This window comes from Nycticebus coucang, chromosome 10 (genome assembly GCF_027406575.1).
Source record: "Nycticebus coucang isolate mNycCou1 chromosome 10, mNycCou1.pri, whole genome shotgun sequence".
Classification (NCBI taxonomy): domain Eukaryota; kingdom Metazoa; phylum Chordata; class Mammalia; order Primates; family Lorisidae; genus Nycticebus; species Nycticebus coucang.
The window spans coordinates 48,438,870-48,459,220 of NC_069789.1; positions in this window are offsets into that span (position 1 = coordinate 48,438,870).

A 20,351-nucleotide genomic window follows, 5' to 3' on the forward strand; every position below is an offset into this window, starting at 1 on the left:
GTCCCTCTTGCAATCATGTCTTTCCCCCATAAAGTGTGACACACACCAAGGCCCCACCCCCCTCCCTCCTTCCCTCTTTCTGCTTCCCCCCCATAACCATAATTGTCATTAATTGTCCTCATATCAAAATTGAGTACATAGGATTCATGCTTCTCCATTCTTGTGATGCTTTACTAAGAATAATGTCTTCCACTTCCATCCAGGTGAATATGAAGGATGTAAAGTTTCCATTTTTTTTAATGGCTGAATAGTACTCCATGGTATACATATACCACAGCTTGTTAATCCATTCCTGGGTTGGTAGGCATTTAGGCTGTTTCCACATTTTGGCGATTGTAAATTGAGCTGCAATAAACAGTCTAGTACAAGTGTCCTTATGATAAAAGGATTTTTTTCCTTCTGGGTAGATGCCCAGTAATGGGATTGCAGGATCAAATGGGAGGTCTAGCTTGAGTGCTTTGAGGTTTCTCCATACTTCCTTAAATTCTTTTCCAGGACCATACTCCTGACAGCTACTATCAGTTTTTCCAACCTAGTACAAGAAATGAAACTGAGTAAGAGATAATCTTAAAGATTCTGTGGTTGCCAGTGAGTAGAGCTAAGAAAAGAGTGGGAGGTCTTGGGAAAGGGCAGGGGTCTGCCCGTATGAAACCTTCTGCATCATTCCAGGTCCCATCCTTGATCAGTGACCCCTGGAGACACACAACAGCATTGAGACCTTGTTATTCCTTAGCTTCCCTCGGGGACAATGACTGGACTGTTTTCTCCCTTTGCAGCATAATTGCAGTGATAAAATGGTGTGTGGCTAATTGCTGGGTAGGCCACAAACAGAGCAGCCCCACATGTAATTTCAGACTGGCAGAGACTGTAAATTATTCAACATGATAACCAAAAGATTATCACATCGTGTGGAAGTGGAAAGAACGTTTCAGGGAAACGAGAGGCTGGCTTTCAAGAGAGGGTAGTCCAAAAAACCTCGGATAAAAGTGAGGAATGTACTTTGGACAGAAATACAAAGGGGCAGCTGAAGCTCAGGCCTGGGAGAGGCCTGTGTGTTCTCATTTACCAGGAACTTCGGTTTCCTTGTGAGAATAATAAACCGCTAGAGAAAGTTGTAGTTTTCCATGTTCCAGAGAGAAAGAAAGAGCCTGTATCATGAAGATCCACAAATAGCACAAAATAACATGTACCATATGGATTACAGTGACCCAGATGAAAGCCCTTCCCTCAAGCCAGAGCCCCCTGACTTTCCTTTCTCTAGTGATGCCCTACTATTCTCTCAGTTGCTCAAATCTTCTTTCACTACTTCCCCCACCCAAAGCCTCACCCGTCATCAATACATCCTCCTGAAGGACTCCTCACCCTCCTTTTCCTTCCATTCCCATGGCCACTGTCCTCACTTGGGCATGAACCATCACGGCACCCCTGGGCGCTGGCTCCCTGGTTCTGGCTCTTCCTGCGTGTTGCTGCTTTCTCAGAGAAAGCTCTGATCAAAGTATTTCTCTACTCAAAAACCTTCTATGGCTTCCCAGCTGGCATTTGGGGTCCTGTGTAATACAAGCTCCACCTACTTTGGGGGCTTCACTTTCTGACACTTTCTTCCACTCACCCTCTGTTCTCCGCAGATGGCCCGCAGGCTGTTCCTGGGACATGCTCTCCCCACTCAGAGCCTTTGCTTTGGCTGTTTCCCCACCTCGATGGCCTACCCCACCGACTCTGCAGGCCAGGCCTGGGTGGATTCCTTCGAGATGTTTGCACATGCTGACAATCACCAACCTCAAGTTCCCCAATCTGTGGCACAGTTGCTTAGGCAATGAGAGCACTATGTGCATCCTCTGAAGGCCTACGAGGGGCCTACACTTACCTCTGAGACAACCCCTGTTTCTGTTACCAACTGCCCATGGCAAGGACTCCTCCAGCCATGTCCCGACCCTGACTATTCTGCTGGCAGTGGGGGTTTTGTTAGTCTGCCGCTAGGAGAGTTGGGGTGTGAAGCTGGGGTAGACAGAGGGCTCATAAAAGTAAAAACCTCTTGAGAATCCTCTCTTGTTCTTCTTTATTCCCTACAAGCTTCTGTGTTTTGCCTTGATTCCCCAAATTCCCTTTAAGGCCTTAAAGTCAAAGTCATAATATTCTTACTGGTTTCAAGGGACTATTCTTCGACTCAAAACCAAACCCAGCTAACTGGGTGTGGTCTAAATCATGGACCCCTCCTCCTTTACCTCCCATCTTATAAATCTAAGGTGGACACATCCTCTGCTGGCAATCAAACCCTTACCACCTCCACTGTATGCACCTTCAGGATGGGACTGATTTGGCCGCTCCCTGCCCCTTCTGCCCATCTGCTGGGATGGCACAGTGCCTGCTTCAAGTTGGTTGGAGCCTATGGAGGTGCCAGGCAACAATGTGTTTTGATGGGCAGCCTGCAGAAGGTGGCAATTGCCATCTCTTGTGAGTGAAGGCCATGAGCGGTGCCAGCCCTGGCAAGCCAGGTCTCTGTGCACTTGTTCACACCTGTTGACTCTCTGGTGCCAAGAAAAGCATACTTGAGCTGAGGACAAGGGTAAGGGACGAGGACGCTCTCAGAGCATCGGCCTGTTTGGGTTTCCATGAGGGGGGTGGGCAGACTTAGAGAGACTCGGTCAGACTCAGAACCATAGTTGGGTCCAGCACTGGAATTGCCTTGTGGCTCTGCATCCTCTAACACCAGTTTGTGCTCATTCAGGGAAGGGTACCCAGCTGGGAGACTGCAGCATGGGCACAGTTCAACACAGACACACGCCTTGTCTCTGAGCCAGAGAAGACAGGCAAAGAGAAGGCAGTGCTGAATTTAGGAAACTTCTTTCCACTGTAGCCTAAAATGCTATAAACCCTGCTACGCTGTGTTTATGTCACCTGGAGGTTTCCACTCCCCCATTTATCCACCTGTCCTGGAGAATTAGTATTTTCTAGCTAGAACAGGAGTTTAGTTCCAGAGTCAGACAGACATGGCTTAGTAGCTCAGCTCCACTTATTGACCAACTGACCTTGGGGTTGGTCAAGTTACTGAGCTCAGCTAAGTCTCAATGTCCTCATCTCTAAAATGGTGGTAGTCATACCTATCTCCTTAGACAGTTACCAGAATGAAAAAGACAACATAAGTGAAGTGCCCAGTGTCGGGTGGTGCCTGGCACACAGTAGGTGGTTCAGCCTGTTACAGTTTCCCTTCCTTTCCTTCCTTGTCTTCCTCATTCTCCACTCCAAATGAGAAAAGTATTTCAGGAGCCAAATGATATTACAGGTATCAGTCCAGAAATAGGTCAATGGGACTAAATTGCAGAAGAGATTTCAAGGTAAGGATGGACGGTGAGGGAAAGGAACAAAGAGCAAGAGATGGAAGCAGGAGAGGAGGGAACAGGGCTCTCTTTCTGAAAGGCCCCCTTCAATCTCTGCATTGCCTCATCCCAATAATGGCCCATGCTCCAAATTCCATCCCCACCTCAGCACCCCAATATATTCCTACCTACCCTTCATCCCAACTACTCTACAAGAGCTGCTTAGAAAAATAAAAATTAGCAAGGAAAGTATATAATGAATTGTCATAATCTGAGTGTCCAATCTATGTATACAAGATGCTCTTACATGAACCTCCGCATTCTCTTGCTATGTCTGCAGTGTCTGCAAAGCACTAACGGCAGACACAAGCATGCGTTGTCCTGCCCATCAGGTTCTCAGGTCAGGAGGCAGAAAGAAGCTCAAAGGACCCATAAATAGTCCAGGCTGAACTTTGGGTGGAGACTCCAACCAAGACATAAGCAAATAGCTCTGGGGACAAAATGACCTTAATCTCTCTGCCCTCCATGTCTGGCCAGTGGTTGTGTGCCAACCTCATCAGTCAGGTGTGCCTCCAGCCATAAGGCCCTTGTGAGAGTAGGACCCATATGCCTTCCAGCCAGGGACTGTGCCCTGAAATGTGACATCTGAAATGTGAGAGGCCTCTAGAAGTTCATTTAGGTAGCTGCTCTGACCCTACTGGAGCTACTTTAATGGTGGCCCACTGGGTTTGAAGGTTGAGTGACATACTTGGGGACAGGCCTGGAACCTGGAATAGCAGGCCTAGGAACAGGGTCTTAAGTCCATAGCTGAAAGCATGGGAGACAATGCAGATATGTCAGAGATGCCCAAGGGATTTCCCCCCAATACTAGATGAGGTAAGTGAAGAAAAAAAGAAAGAGCAGCAGAATGTTGGGGAAAAAACACACAGGCAAAATCTGTGGGGAAAGAGGAGATTTGAAATAGGCCAGGGGGTAAAAATGTAGAAATAGGTCTTAGTAGTGGAGGAAAATTCTTACAGGGACTGCTCAAGACTTTACTCAGTACAGTGTAGGCCCCCAAAGTTCCAACAAGTACAAAGAGTGCTAAAATAGACTAGGCAGGAGAGATCACCCAATCTCAAGCAAAACCTAACTTTCATGTCCACAGAAGATTCAGGGGAGAAGTGGCCTACCACATACTAATCAATTCACAAAGCACTTAATATTTCTGCTGTGAGGCTCGTGTCAGGGATCAATGCTAAGCAAAAACATGCAAAGTCCCAGCTCTCATAGAGCTTAAAGCAAGCCCTGGAATCAAGATGGCTGCATTCAGAGCCTAGGAACTCCACCAAAGCTGGCTGAACCTACAGAAGTTGTATAAGCCAGTTTCCCCATCTACAAAATAGGAATATAAGCACTATTCCACTGCAAGAAATATACCATGATTTAATCAACAAAGTCTAAACACATTTCAAATGTTCACACTGTAATAAAACATCTTTGTGTGTTTCGTGTGTGTGTGTCTAAATGTGTGTGTACATATGTGTGACTTTGCAAACTTGTGCAAGGATCAATTCTTTGAGATGAAATTGCTAGGCCAAAAAACACACACCTTAAAAACTTTTTAGAAGACCAACAATCACATTACATCAAAAATATTTGTACCAGAATGTTTATTGCAGCCCAATTCATAATTGCTAAGTCATGGAAGAAGCCCAAGTGCCCGTCAACCCACAAATGGATTAATAAATTGTGCTATATGTACACCATGGAATATTATGCAGCCTTAAAAAAGATGGAGACTTTACCTCTTTCATGTTTACATGGATGGAGCTGGAACACATTCTTCTTAGCAAAGTATCTCAAGAATGGAAGAAAAAAGTACCCAATGTACTCAGCCCTACTATGAAACCATCAACTATAGCCCAAGAATATAGGGAGGGGAGGGGAGCGGGGGATAGGTGGAGGGAGGGTAATTGGTGGGCCCATACCTACGGTGCATCTCATAAAGGCACTTGTGAAATTTACTAAACGTAGAATATAAATGTCGTAACACAATAACTAAGAAAATACTGTGAAGGCTATGTTAACCAGTTTGATGAAAATATTTCAAACTGTATATAAAACCAGGACATCGTACCCTACGATTGCATTAATGTACACAGCTATGATTTAATAAAAAAAAAAAAAAACTTTCTAGAGGTGCTCTTGGTCTGACTCCCCTATCCAGGCCCACCCTGCATCATGCTCCCCCTTGCTCTCAGCAATTCCTTCTCTGTCCTCTCACAGACCATGAATTTGCACTTCCCTACCACTGTGGAGACTGCATGCTCCACTCTGCCTTCTTTGCCTTGCTAGCTCCCCATTCTTCAGATGGCTGCCCCATCTCCCCGACTAGGTCAACCCCCTGCACCCTTCTTCAGCTGCTGTGCATGTCCCTTTCCTGACACTGACCACAGGGGCGACTGTGTACTATTTATGTTATTAATTGATTCATGTCTGTGTCTGGCAGTGAACCATAGCTCTACAAAGGCCAAATCCGTGTCTGATCCTTCCCACTGATACAGTCTTGATGTCTAGTTCCTAAAGCCCAGCCCGTAGTCAAAACCCTTCCTCCTCTCTTTTACTTTCTTCACTATAATTTTCTCACGTTTTTCTTGACCTCTCTGTGCATATAATCCACCTCAATTCTTTTAGAAATTAGACTTCAGATTAAATAAAAGCCATCCCCATTAATAGTCGGCCTCTATTAAATAAATATCTTTAGACTATAGAACGGTTTGCAAATTAGTGCATAAAATTACAACAAAGAGCATTGGGCCCCAGAGTTATACAGGGTGACCATAAATTTCATATTTTAAATTGCACATGAATTTTATGGCCACCCTATATAATGTGAATGAGTGATGAATAAGTGAATTAATTATGTCCCTGCCACCAGTGTATTTTCCAAGAGAATTCTAAAGGGTTAATGAATAATCAGCCTCCCCAGCTTTTTCTTCAACACGTCAGTGAGCCAGAGCCACTGTTGTTTCTTTGTTGTTCAGGCTTCCCAGTCATGTTCTGTGGACCCGGCATGGAACCTGTCTGAGCACAGGGGAGCAGGCCCAGACGAACCACAGAAGTCAGAGCTGAGCGTCTAAGAAGTCATCCGGTCAACCTTCTCACACTACAGATGAGGCTCTGAGGCACAGAAGGAGGAAAACGTCACAGTCAGTGGAAGCAGCCAGATAAGGACCCATGTTTCTCAATTTGGGACCAGTGTTCTCTCTACACTTTCCCCCCAATGTCAAGAGCACACTGTACCAAAACATCACCTTGTAACCCCACAAATACATCTGAGCCTTGAACATGACAGGTTTGAACTGCATGGGTCCACTTATACATGGATTCTTGTCCACCTCTGCCACCCCTGCGACAAGACCCACCCCTCCGCTCCCCTCCTCTTCCTCTTCCTCCTCCTCCTCTGCCTACTCAACATGAAGATAAGGATGAAGACCTTTATGGTGATCAACTTCCACTTAATGAATAGTAAATATATTTTCTCTTCCTTAAGATTTTATTAATAACACTTTTTATTTAGCATACTTTAGTACATACCAGTATATAACATACATAACGTACAAAATATGTTAAACTACCGTTGTGTTATCAGTAAGACTTCTGATCAATGTAGGCTATTAGTAGTTAAGTTTGGAAGGAGTCAAAAGTTACATGCAGATTTTCAACTACAGAGGGGTTGCCACCCCTAAGTCCTGTTGCTTAAGGGTCAACTCTATGTACAATTACGATGTGTCAAATTAAATTTTTTTAAGAAATGCTAAAAAAAAAAAAAGCACATCAAAGGGGTCTAAAGACAGGCTGTGATTTGCAGAACTGAAATGTTCTAGGATTTTGTTCAGCTTCTGTTCAGAGTGTTGCTTCCTCAGGACCACGCTACCCACCCACTGGATATATGCCTGAAGTCTGGGTCCTAGGCCCACTGTGGCCATAAACCCCACGAAGCCATGGAAAGACAGTAAGTCTGGGAAACAGGCTCTCTCACTTACTTGTTCTGGCCCCCTGGGCAAGCCTCAGTTTCCCTGATCTGTAGAATTGGATGAACCTCTTTGCAGGTTATTGCAAAGAACAAACAAGACCCCTCTTTAAGGTGGTTCATAAACTGTGGAACACAACACACGGTAAGTTATCAGTAGGAGCAGTGCCCGACCCATCTCTCAAGTCATTTTCTCCCCTGCATTGTGTGGTAATAACAAGATAAAGAGACATAGAACGTTGGGAGCTTTACAAATGCAGGCCTTTGAAATATTCATTAGATTTTTGAGCTTCTCAAATTTGGAGACCAAGTCTTGTTCCTATTTAGAGCATCTCCCTAATGACTCAAGGCATTTCTTCTTGATGAGCAGGGAGATGCAGTGACTAGGTGTCAGTTAAACCATCCAGTGACTTAGCTAGATAACAGAAAAGCTCAGAGTGTTGTACAATTGTACAAGGATTGCTAGTCTGCCTTAAAAAAACACTTTTAACTCTAAGGTACCATTTTAAAGAAATTAACTTTTATTTTAAAAGAACAAAGTAACTCAAATTGGGCTTGTAAAGTGTTTCCAAGTAGAACTTTTGCTTCAGTTTTATGAATTGCCTTCACACCCATCCCATCACTCTCCTAACTGTCCTAGGAGGTAGATTATGATCCTCATCTCATAGATGAGGGAGTGTAGGCTCTGGGAGCAGAAATGACTTAGTTCACATAGGTATTGTGGTTCTAAGAACTGGGACCTGGATTATGGATTGCTGTTAGGACTATTTCTAAGCTATCATTCTTTCTGGCAGATTACATTCTTTGAGTGCACACCCCTTCGTGTCTCTTACCCCAATCTATCATCAATATTCTTGCCTGGCAAAATCCCAATCCTGGTTACTTCCAACTCATCTCCCTCCCAAGCTTCCCCAAGGCAGCGAAACGCCGCTGGAGAGAAACAGCAACCACACCAACTGCCCTCTGACTATGTAGCCCTTGATAGAATGCCGTGGCGTCACAGCTCACAGCCACCTCAAACTCTTGGGCTTAAGTGATTCTCTTGCCTCAACCTCCCTAGTAGCTGGAACTATAGGCACCCACCACAATTCATGGCTATTTTTTGTTGTTGTTGCAGTTGTCATTGTTTAGTAGGCCCGGGCAGGTTCGAACCCACCTGCCTCAATTTATGCGGCCTGGGCTCTAACCACTAAGCTACAGGTGCCGAGCCTACTTGATATCTCTTAATTGGATGTCTAACTGCATGTAAAATCAGGAGCACCTGCTTTCCTCCCTATTTCTGCTTTAGCCTTCATGGGTAAATAACAACGCCATCCTTCTTACTGCTAAGTCTTGCACTTCAAGGTCACTCTCAATGCTTCTCTTTCTCTTACACCCCCACAGCTGATCTTTCAGTAAACACTGTCTATCTTCAGAATACAGCCAGAATCCAAACGCTTCTCTTCACCTATGTTGTTCCTGCTCTAAGTCAAGCCACCACTTTGCCTGGTATATTGCAATGAATAGTTTCTCTGCTCCCACTTTGCCCCCATAGCAGCCACGGTGATCTCTTAATAGCACAAGGTAAAATACTTATAGCAAACATTTACTAGATACCATGCACTTTACATACATTAATCCATTTAATCTTCTTACCAACACACTACAGAGTAGGATTTATTATTATCCACATTTTGCAAATGGGAAAACTAAGGCAGAAAGAAGTTAAGTAACTTACCCAAGGCCACACAGTGATTTAGGAGATAATTTGGTGAGAGGCTCAAAGTGAGGATTATTAGCACCACCTTTCCAAGGTGATTGATTCCCCTTACCCTGTGTTTATCAAACAACTTTGTTGAAATAGCCATACTATTGACCCTGTGTTGAGTTCACCAGCGAGGCACTGCAGGAGGGATAGCCCTGTGAGTAGGTGGTCTTGGACCCATTTTGCAGATGAGGAAACTAAATCTCAGCACACGGAGGCTTCATCCTAAGTAGCAGAGATGAGATTTCTGCTTTAGCCTCTGAGCCCTCAAAGCCCATAATTTTCCCACTAGCGAGATAGGTACTCAAGGAGAAAGGTAGGGGGTCCAAGGGCATCAGATGAAGCTTGGAAGGAAAGTCTCAAGTGTTACATCTCAGAGTACAGTTCTCAGAAGGGAGGTGAGAGCCTCAGGTTGGGGCTGGGCTAGGCTGGGGTTAGACTGGCAGCTCCCTGCCAGGATATGGGAGAGACCTGGCTGCTGAGACCATGAGGCCTTGTCAGACAGAGGGGAGAACACTGCGGAGCTGCCTGGCCTGGGGCAGGAGAGGGACTCTGCTTCCTGGGTGATGGCGAGGAGCAGGGAAGGAAACGGACAGTGCTATTTTTTCCCCAGCTCTGGCAGCACGCCTGGGTTCTGCTGGCACTAAGGCAGCTTATGAGTTCCAGATCATGGCGCTATGCTGGGCGTCTCCGGCCTGCTGTGGGCAGAGAAGCCAGTTCTCCCAAGTCTTTCCTCAGCCTGGTTCCAATACAATGAGGACCACAGTTGAGCTTTTCTTTGCCTCCTGGAGCTTCCTGTTTCAAGCTTATTTCTTTGGGACTCAGCAGATGGCCTCTGGGGATCAGCTTCTAGCTGTGACTTTAGGCTTATCTCAGGGACTTTGGACAAAGCAGTGTCCTCTGCCTGGAACACGTGTCCCTCCCACCTATTCATACCCCTCTAGCATGTGAACATCTAAGCAGCTCTCAGTTCTCAGCTCCAAACAAGGCCACATCCTGAGTGGAGTCCTCGGGGTGCAGTTTTCCTGCTCAGGCACGGTAAGTGACTTCCCTTACGGTGCTTATCAGTGATCCTGATGTTACTATTGTCACCATTTCAGGGTACCACAAGTGTGCCAATATAAAAGAGTAAACTTACTAAATGCTGGGTGTGTTCTGACTGCTCCACTGGTTAGATGCTTCCCCACCTCTCTCTCCCTCTCTTCAGGCCTCCCTATTCCCCCTAGAAAAAATAATATTTAAATTAGGCCAATTAATGACCCTACAATGGCCTCTAATTCTTCAAGTGAAAGAAAGAGTGGCACATTTCTCACATTAAATCAAAATTAGAAATGGTTAAGCTTAGAGAGGAAGGTGTGCTGAATGGCAAGATAACCCAAAAGCTGAGCCCCTTGCGCCAAACTGTTAGCCAAGTTGTGAATGCAAAGGAAAAGTTCAAGAGGGAATGAAAAGTGCTACTCCAGCATGTGCACTAGGAAACCAAAAACTGTGTCTGACTCTATTATGGCATTCACTCCATTGCAGTGGTCTGTAACCAAACCCACAATATTTCCAAAGTATGCCAATACTATTCAGCCATTAAATGATAATGAGGTAGATTTGCACGTGCTAATATGGAAAGATACATTATTAAGTGATAAAACTAAATTGCAAAACAGAATATGTAGAATAAAGATAATTTACTTATTAAAAGCATCTTTTATCATATATGTGTATATTATTAATATATATGATGCACTAAGTATAGGAACAAGTCCAAGGCGATGCTGCACATCAAACAGCTAATAATGGTAACCTCCAGGGAGTGGGACTGGAGGGGCAGGACTTGTGTGTTTTTCTTACTAGGTGTCTGTATTGTTTCAGTATTTTCGGTAACCAACACCTATTCCTTAGCAATTAAAAAAATGAATAAATGTTGGTTACATTTTGTTTCGTTTTAGAAGAGCACTCGCTCATCTCCTTGAAAATCCCTCAACAGCACTGCGGAAGGCTGAGGCAGGTGGATTGCTTGAGCTCAGGAGTTCAAGACCAGCCTGAGCAAGAGGGAGACCCTGAATTAAAAAATAGGCAGGTGTTGTGGTGGGCGCCTGGAGTCTCAGCTACTCAGGAGACTGAGGCAAGAGAATCACTTAAGCCTAAGAGTTTGAGGTTGCTGTGAGGTGACACCACAGTGCTCAACCCCAAGATTACTGAGTGAGATTCTGTCTCAAAAAAAAAAAAAAAATACCCAAACAAGCAAAAGAAAAGACAATCCCTCCATAAGCCTAAATTAATCCTAGGGTTATGCTTCCTTTGAGCAAGTTGACAACCACTGTAAATCATCCCTCACCACCTGCCTCTTACCTTATCTCCTCTAGATTTGGTGGGGAAAGAAAGATAGTATGGCTCAGTGTGGGAAAAAAAGAGGACGTAAAATCTCCATCTTTTTTAGTGACTGAATAACACAATTATAAAAGGGTCCTTATCTAACAAAAGCAGTCAGTGTAAGCAGGTTCTGTGTGCCCTCAATGAAGAAGAAGAAGAGGAGTAAGAAGAGGAAAAAGAAGAAGAAGAAGAAGAAGAAGAAGAGGAGGAGGAGGAGGAAGAGGAAGAAGAAGAGGAAGAAGAGGAGGAGGAAGAGGAAGAGGAAGAAGAGGAGGAGGAAGAGGAGGAGGAAGAAGAGGAAGAGGAAGAAGAGGAGGAGGAAGAAGAAGAGGAAGAGGAAGAAGAGGAGGAGGAAGAAGAAGAGGAAGAGGAAGAAGAGGAGGAGGAAGAAGAAGAGGAAGAGGAAGAAGAGGAGGAGGAAGAAGAAGAGGGAGAGGGAGAAGAGGAGGAGGAAGAGGAAGAGGGAGAGGGAGAAGAGGAGGAGGAAGAAGAAGAGGAAGAGGAAGAAGAGGAGGAGGAAGAAGAAGAGGAAGAGGAAGAAGAGGAGGAGGAAGAAGAAGAGGAAGAGGAAGAAGAGGAGGAGGAAGAAGAAGAGGAAGAGGAAGAAGAGGAGGAGGAAGAAGAAGAGGAAGAGGAAGAAGAGGAGGAGGAAGAGGAAGAGGGAGAAGAGGAGGAGGAAGAGGAAGAGGGAGAGGGAGAAGAGGAGGAGGAAGAAGAAGAGGAAGAGGAAGAAGAGGAGGAGGAAGAAGAAGAGGAAGAGGAAGAAGAGGAGGAGGAAGAAGAGGAAGAGGAAGAAGAGGAGGAGGAAGAAGAAGAGGAAGAGGAAGAAGAGGAGGAGGAAGAGGAAGAGGAAGAGGGAGAAGAGGAGGAGGAAGAAGAGGAGGAGGAAGAAGAAGAGGAAGAGGAAGAAGAGGAGGAGGAAGAAGAAGAGGAAGAGGAAGAAGAGGAGGAGGAAGAGGAAGAGGGAGAAGAGGAGGAGGAAGAGGAAGAGGGAGAGGGAGAAGAGGAGGAGGAAGAAGAAGAGGAAGAGGAAGAAGAGGAGGAGGAAGAAGAAGAGGAAGAGGAAGAAGAGGAGGAGGAAGAAGAGGAAGAGGAAGAAGAGGAGGAGGAAGAAGAAGAGGAAGAGGAAGAAGAGGAGGAGGAAGAGGAAGAAGAAGAGGGAAAAGAGGAGGAGGAAGAGGAAGAGGAAGACAATAAAGGAATGAAAGGAGTTCCTTTCGTAAGAGTAAAGGGAAGCATGAAAGGAGAAAGAAAAGAAGAAAAGAAAGAGAAGGAAAGAATTAAGTCTTGTTCTTACCTTCAAGGGTCTCTGAGGGAGGAAGGATCATCAGCAGGGACAGAGAAGAGACTCTCAGCAGACACGAGGGCACATTCACCCGAGATGGACAGAGCAGCGCAGGGTTTAGACACAGAACAGTAAGAACCACAGAAGGAACAACCAACTCCCACCATCAGATGCCAACTGGCTGAAGACAGGATTTTAATCCTTAAGTCTGCATCTAAGAGGCAGAGCCATAACTTTTCATGCCTCAATATTCTCTCTCTCTCTTTTTTGTATTTATTTATTTATTTATTTTTGAGACAGAGTCTCAAGCTGTCACCCTGGTTAGAGTGTCCTGGGTAGAATGCTGTGGCGTCACAGCTCATAGCAACCTCAAACTCCTGGGCTTAAGCAATTCTCTTGCCTCAGCCTCTCAAGTAGCTGGGACTACAGATGCCCACCACAACACCCAACTATTTTTTGGTTGCAGTTGTCATCGTCGTTTTAGCTGTCCTGGGCCAGGTTCAAACTCATCAGCCTCAGTGTATGTGGCCGGTGTCCTACTCAGGGAGCTATGGGCACCACCCATGCCTCAGTATTCTCATCTGCATTACAGGGAAAAATCCCCAGCTCACAGCCTTTTGTGCTCACATGAGAACCAGCATGAACAAAAGTATTACTCATACTTTAATTGACACTATTATTGTCACTCCCGCTACTGAGCCAGAGCAGAAAACGCTCACTAGCATGGAGCATAGTCATCCGATATCCGGTGGTTACCATGTGGTCGTTCCTTAGATCTGCTGAAAAATGGTGACTGTGGAAATAATTTGAGTCCCATTCACAGATTTTTAAATAACTGTATGCAGAGGACAGGATTTGGCTGTGGGGAGGGGTGGTCGCTACTACCACGCAGCTGCTATGGCTGTGAAAATTTAACCTCAAGCAGCCTAAACATTCATTTTACAATGTACACTGCTGATTACTTAATTATGTCTAAAATATAAGTCAGACACACTACAAACCCCAGGGAGTAAATTACACAGATCTATGAAGCAACAGCTATGCACTCATTCTGGTCTCACATTTCTGAATTATCTTCCCCCCCACCACCAGTGAATTTGAAAAATCTCTTTCTTCCTTTTCTGCAAAACGTACGGCTACTGCAAACAAACGACCATTTTCTCAGCATTGTTAGCTCAGTGGAGGAGAGCCCATCTTCAGCCCAGCGTTACGGACTCTTACCAACAGGTTCTTATCTTTGTGTATATTTGAACTAGGAGATCTACATATGCTTGATCTCAGCATGAACCTCCGTATGACCTGATTTTGTTACCATGGTCACCAATTAGATGAGTCTTGTTGACTGCAGAACAACAGTCAAAGGATTTCTATTAAGTTCCACGGTGGAATAACAGTCATATTTTGTGAACACATTTTATAGGTTATTTTCCCCATTTGCACGCCCCTAGGTCTACTTCCCTCTATCTGCTGAGAATGCAGTTGTTATATAAAATTCAGAGAAAATGCTTCCTGGAGCCAGTAATTAAATTTTCTTACAAAACGAATGGGTCACCTGGCACATCTCCTTTTTTCTCCCTCTGGGATGTGGGCATGTAGGTCTTATTCAGAACTCACCTACAATCATCCTTTTCCTAAACACCCTCATCCCTACCCTATGCTGTGCATGTATACTCCCATGTGAAAATACACCATTATCTTTACTGAGATCAGTCAGCAGTATACACATAACACTTAAGGGACTTTTTGAAAGGTGTAGCTGTGTGAGGTTTGTTATATAATCATTCCAGCCCACAAGTGGGGTCTAAGGATCTCATGAGAACCATGCCAGATAATTTACAAATGTTAGCATGAACAGGTAACAGGTAATGTTTTGAATGTTTTATCACTATATCAGCTTCCAGTAGCTGCCATAGCAAATGACCACAAAAACAGTGACTTCAAACAACAGAAATTAATTAGCTGACAGTCTAGAATCCAAGAGTCCAAAATCAAGATGTCAGCAGGGGAGAATCCTGCCTTGCCTTTTCCAGCTTCTGGTGGCCCCAGGGATTCCTTGGCTAGTCTCTGCCTAGTCTCTGCCTCCACCCCACGTAGTCTATTCCTCTATGGCTGTGTCTTCTCCTCTTGTGTCTCTTATGGAATACATGTTTTTCTTTTTTAATACACTTGTTATTAGATTTAGAAACTACTGGATAATCCAGGATGACTCATTTTGAGAACCTTAATTACATCTGCAAAAACTCTTCTTCCAAATAAGGTCTTTTTTATTAACAGGTTCTGGGGGACATAGACAACTATTTTAGGGAGCCACTACTCAACCCATCACAGTGACAGCACAGGCTTTTCTGAAGGTTTTATACAGTTTAGGATTTCTGTATGTGTAATGTCAGGTACTTATGATTACCTCTTCTGAATTTTATACACTGCCAAAGACTACTCATAAGAATATGCACTTCTCGGCATCTGTTTATTAATCAAAGGTTAAAAGTTTGATTTTAAATTGGTGAGTCAGGTTTAAGAATGCTGAGATGTCCTAAAAGAAATTATAATGAAATAACTTAGGATTTATTAAAATAGTTCTAAGCCAAAATAAATCCCCAGACAACAAAGGTATTCTGAGAACAAGGAAGAAACTGAAGCAGAAAATGAGAAGACTCTAGAAACAGCACAGGACTCATCAAATGGACATGCTGGGTGAGACTGCTCAACAAGCCAGAAGCAACTCAGGGGACACAGCACTTGGTAACATATGTGAGCACCTCAGTGCAAAGTTCCATCGTGGAATCTACATCATTGGTGGCTACTAAGATGCTGGAACAGTGACTGTGACCCTGGGAAAGCTGCTCACCTGTGCCACTGGGTCCTCACACCACTTCTCCATGCACTTGCACAGTATTGTCTTGTTCTTCTGATGGTGGCTTTTGATCATATATTTGTATGTGTCAAGCTATTTCAGGTGTAAATATTTTGGACCTCCCCTGTTAAAATGCTGTGCATCCGGCCCTCGAGTGGAAAGTCTGAGTGTTGTGTGTGTGTGCTCGTTTTCCTTTTTGCTTTTCCACTCCTGCTAAAGTGGTCAAGATTAGGATTAGATTGCAGTGAAGACTAAAGTTTGCATAATTCCCAAAGATTGTTGTAGAATCTCTGCTTTTTGAGCCTATTTTCTGCCACGCTAAACCGTAGAAGGGACTGTATTCTCTGTTTCTTTAATTGTTCTACCACAAAGCTCCCTGACAACCTGGGGTACTGTTAGTTTCTTCTTGCTGTTTACACAACACATTATCACAATGAGGTACCTTAAGACAGCACAATTTATTTTCTTATATTCCTGGAGGTCAGAAGTCAGCAATGTGTCTCTCTGGGCCAACGTCAAAGTGTTGGCAGGGCTGGGTCCCTGTGGAGGCTCTATGGCAGTGATTTTCAACTGGCATGCCATGGTGCCATGAGAGGATCTTAGTTGTGTTATGAAAACTTTTAAAGATCCTGAATTAAATTATTTTCAAAAGAAGGTCAAAGCAAATAATTATGTGTGCCATGGAAGTTTGACTATAGGCTCAAGTGTGCCGTGAGATGAAAAAGGTTGAAAAACATTGCTCTTTGGGAAAGACCCTTTCCCTTGCTCTTTCCATTCCCAGAGGCCACCCCATTCCTTGGCTCTTGGCCTGCCTCTGTTTCTCCAAAGCCAGTAAGATTCAGGGAGGCCCCATCACATTGCATCACTCCCATCTTCTCTGCCTCCTTCCACATTGAAGGACCTTTTTGGTGACAGTAGGTCCACCTGGAAGGTTCAGGCCCATCTTTCCATCTCAAGGTTCTTAACCAATCCCATCCCCAACTCCCTGCTACCATGTTAGGTAACATATTTACAGGTTCCAGGGATTAGGAGCTGTGCATCTTTGCAGAGGGGCATTATTGTGCCTACCATAGGTACAAAACAGATCAAAGAATCAAGATGCACTAACTCCTTGCAGCCCACACAGAGGCCACTCCTCCAAGTTTGGGAGCACCTCCTCTAATCACCAGTGATTTGAACTAATCCCTATGTCCTGGCAGGAGTAGCTGTATGGAAAGAGTAGCTAGAAGGGGCAGCAACTAGAAATAGATGGCCAATGGTCAGGCCATTGGCAGTTGAGTTGCTGTCGTTACAAGGACAAAACTACTCCTTTTCAAATGATTGTCATAAATGTCCCACCTTCAATGGGAAATGAAATACAGGTGTGCCTCATTATAAGCAAAAGCTGTATAAGGAAATCTGCCTGTACCCACTTAGATAATCTGCCGAAGCAAGGAAGCCCAGCACTGACGTGCACCAACCCTAATCCTGCTGGAACTCGGCAGTATGTACCACTTAAATGTCTACTAATGTGCTAAGCAGTTGCTAATGGGCTAATAAACTGGCCATTAACAGCTTCTTAAGTAGCAGGCTGGGAAAGCTGTGTGACTCTTTCACAGCCACTGAGAACTGAGTTGAGTCTTCTCAGTTTATAAAAGACCCTACACTGGGGCAAGAATGTTTTCCCCTGAAGGTTGATTGACTTGTCTGCATGTATGGAGGCAGCAATTGTTCAAGTTACCAAAGGATTTCTCCCCTCATAAAGTTCTCACCGCTGAAGTTCCTGCCAGGTTCTTCCTTTGGGCATTTAAATATTGGTTTACAAACCAGCCAATTACTTCCAAAGAGATAAGAAATAGAGAAAGTGTTTAATGACATCTTGAGACATCACACTTTTAAAATCAATCTGGAATGAAGATTATAATGATGGTAACATTACAATTGTAACATGAATGTGAAATAGAGAAATTTTTAAATGGTGTCTTAAGAAATAACTCTTTAGGGTGGCACCTGTGGCTCAAAGGAGTAGGGCACCAGCCCCATATACCGGAGGTGGTGGGTTCAAAGCCAGCCCAGGCCAAAAACTGCAAAACATAAAAAAAAATTAAAAATAAATAAAAAAAGAAAGAAAGATCTCTTTAAAATCAACCAGGAATAAAGATTGTAACAACTTCAGCATTACAATTTTAACAAAAATGTCCTCATGCTTGACAACTAGGGGTACAAATGAAGTCAGGGTAACATTAAAAGCTACCACTATCACTGTCATTGTCACTAATCAAGTCCCCACCTGCTCATTCACTCATTCAATAAAAACTTACTGAGCACATGGTGAGCGGTGTTCTAGCCACGAGAGTACATCAGAAAATAAAGGGGGGCTCGGCGCCTGTAGCACAGTGGTTACGGCACCAGCCACATTCACTGAGGGTGGCAGGTTTGAACCTGGCCCTGCCCAGCTAAACAACTGCAACAACAAAAAATAGCCAGGCGTTGTGGTGGGCACCTGTAGTCCCAGCTACTTAAGAGGCTGAAGCAAGAGAATCACTTAAGCCCAAGAGTTTGAGGTTGCTGTGAGCAGTGATGCCACAGCACTCTACCCAGGGTGACACGGTGAGACTCTCAAAATAAATAAATAAATAAATAATATAAAATAAATGGGCAAAACTCCAGGCCATTATGGAGCTGGGTGAATGAAGAGACTGAAAATTAACATAAGCATATAAATTGTCTATTAGAAGGTGGAGAGGGCATGGAGGAGGCAACAATGGAGGGACATCTTCTGGACAGGGTGACATTTAATCAAAGGCTTGACGAAAGTGAGAGTAACAGCCAGGAGGAAATCCAGGCAAGGGCAATCGCTGGGGCAAGGACTGTGAGCAGGGTAGATCTAGCTCCGCAGAGGACGAGTAAGGAGGTCTGTGTAGAGAAGGGACAGTAGATTAGACATGGGGGTGGCAGGGCCTTGGGTCATGCTAGCCTCATAGGGCACCGTAGGGACTTCGGCCTTTCCTCCATGAGAATCCCATCCCTATATCAAAAGTCTCTCCAGTTGCTCCAGGGAACGCCAAAGCAATGCCCATAGTTGGCTTTTTCTCCCACGGTACCATCCTCATCAAGATACCTCTCCCCACCTCCACCATCAGTGCCTACTGTGAATGCCAATGCCTGGCCAGGCCGCTGCTCCCTGAAGACCCTGGTTAGCCAGCCTGGGCTTGCCAGAGCAGTGCTATGCCATTGTGACTATCCCTGCCCAGTTCCCCTAACCACGTAGCTCCAACATGCTCTCATAGCCTTTCAGAACAGTTCCCCCAGCTTCTGGTCTGTGTCAGGCTAGTGAGCCATGCCCATTTCTAAAAAAGACATTCCCCAACCTTTTTAAAATTTCTAATGCATTGTCTTATCCTATAATTCGGATTTCTCTCGGGTTATATCATCCCGAAACTCCATTTTTCATGAGTATATTATTCCTTTAATGTCTAGCTATATGATTTTAAAATCTGGCTTCTTTTTTCAACTCCCCTTTGAATTTATCCTATTTTGGAAACCCCTCTAGTAGAAGGGAAGTAAGTTTTCTTCCCTCCGATACTGAGCACCAAGCTTTGCACACACTATGTATTTAATCAATAATGGCTAGATTACTGTTTATCACTTCTCTATGACCTCAGCCCTGGGCTAAACACCAAAGCAGTCACAAAAGTAAAAGTTACTGTCCCCAAAAACACACATACACACAGCTTATGATACATTTGGTAGATAAGGAAAGTCTGGAAAACAGCATCAAATAATGGTAGAATATGGTTAAGTATTAGAACTAGATGTTACAAACTGTAGCTCCTGTGAATTCAAGGAGGCTCTGGGTGGGGTCAAACAGTGGAATGGTTTCCTGGAGAAAAGAGCATTTGGACTACAGACCTGGAAGTGTGAGCAAGGTCTATCCAGACTCAGAGAGCCAGACTCTCCATTAAAATAGGAGAATAATTGGTAGCCACAATTTATACAGCTCAGTAATTACAAAACCAAGGAGCTATTTTTCCAACCAGTCTGTTAAAGCCTATAATTTGGCCAGTAAACCCTGCCTTGAGTTTCACACCATTAATTTAGAGAGTATAGAATACACCTCTGCAGAAACTCTATCAATGTTTTATCAACAAGAAAAACAAACTATACATTGCTTGCCTTAATCAAATGAGTTTCCATACAAAGAGAAACACATGGTCCAACTTTTGGATAAAAGAAGTCAGGCATTTGGGGATGTTGACGAGCTTGCTGTAGGTACTCAGGGTCTGGCAATTGATGTTAGGAAGTACCACAAGTATATAGAGGGAAACTTGTTTAAGGACAGGTGCAGGTAATGTACAGGGCTTTGGGAGACAACAGAGCATGTAACTGAAATGGGCCCTTCCTTGCCTGCCACACATCACATGAAGAGGCATAATAATACCGTTCCACCTTACCTTGGCAATTAGCCCTCCGGTAAACAGATTAGCACCCTTTTGTAAATAGGAACCCAAGAAGCTGTTAAGAAGCAGTCAACCCAAGATACCACAGAGTTGTGAGAATCAATCTGCCCAGATGGGAAAAATGTATAAAACAACAAACCTACTGACATTCGTCTCTCATCAGTGAAAAAAAAAATTCAGAGCGTATGTTTGAATAAAAGAAATACACCTATGGACATAATAAAAGAGCTAAAAATGGCTACAGGAATCATGGGACATCAGCATAAAACTTGGTTATCTAAAAGATGAAAATGATTTTCATATGCTAGCATTAAAGTTAGTAATGTCTGCTGCAGG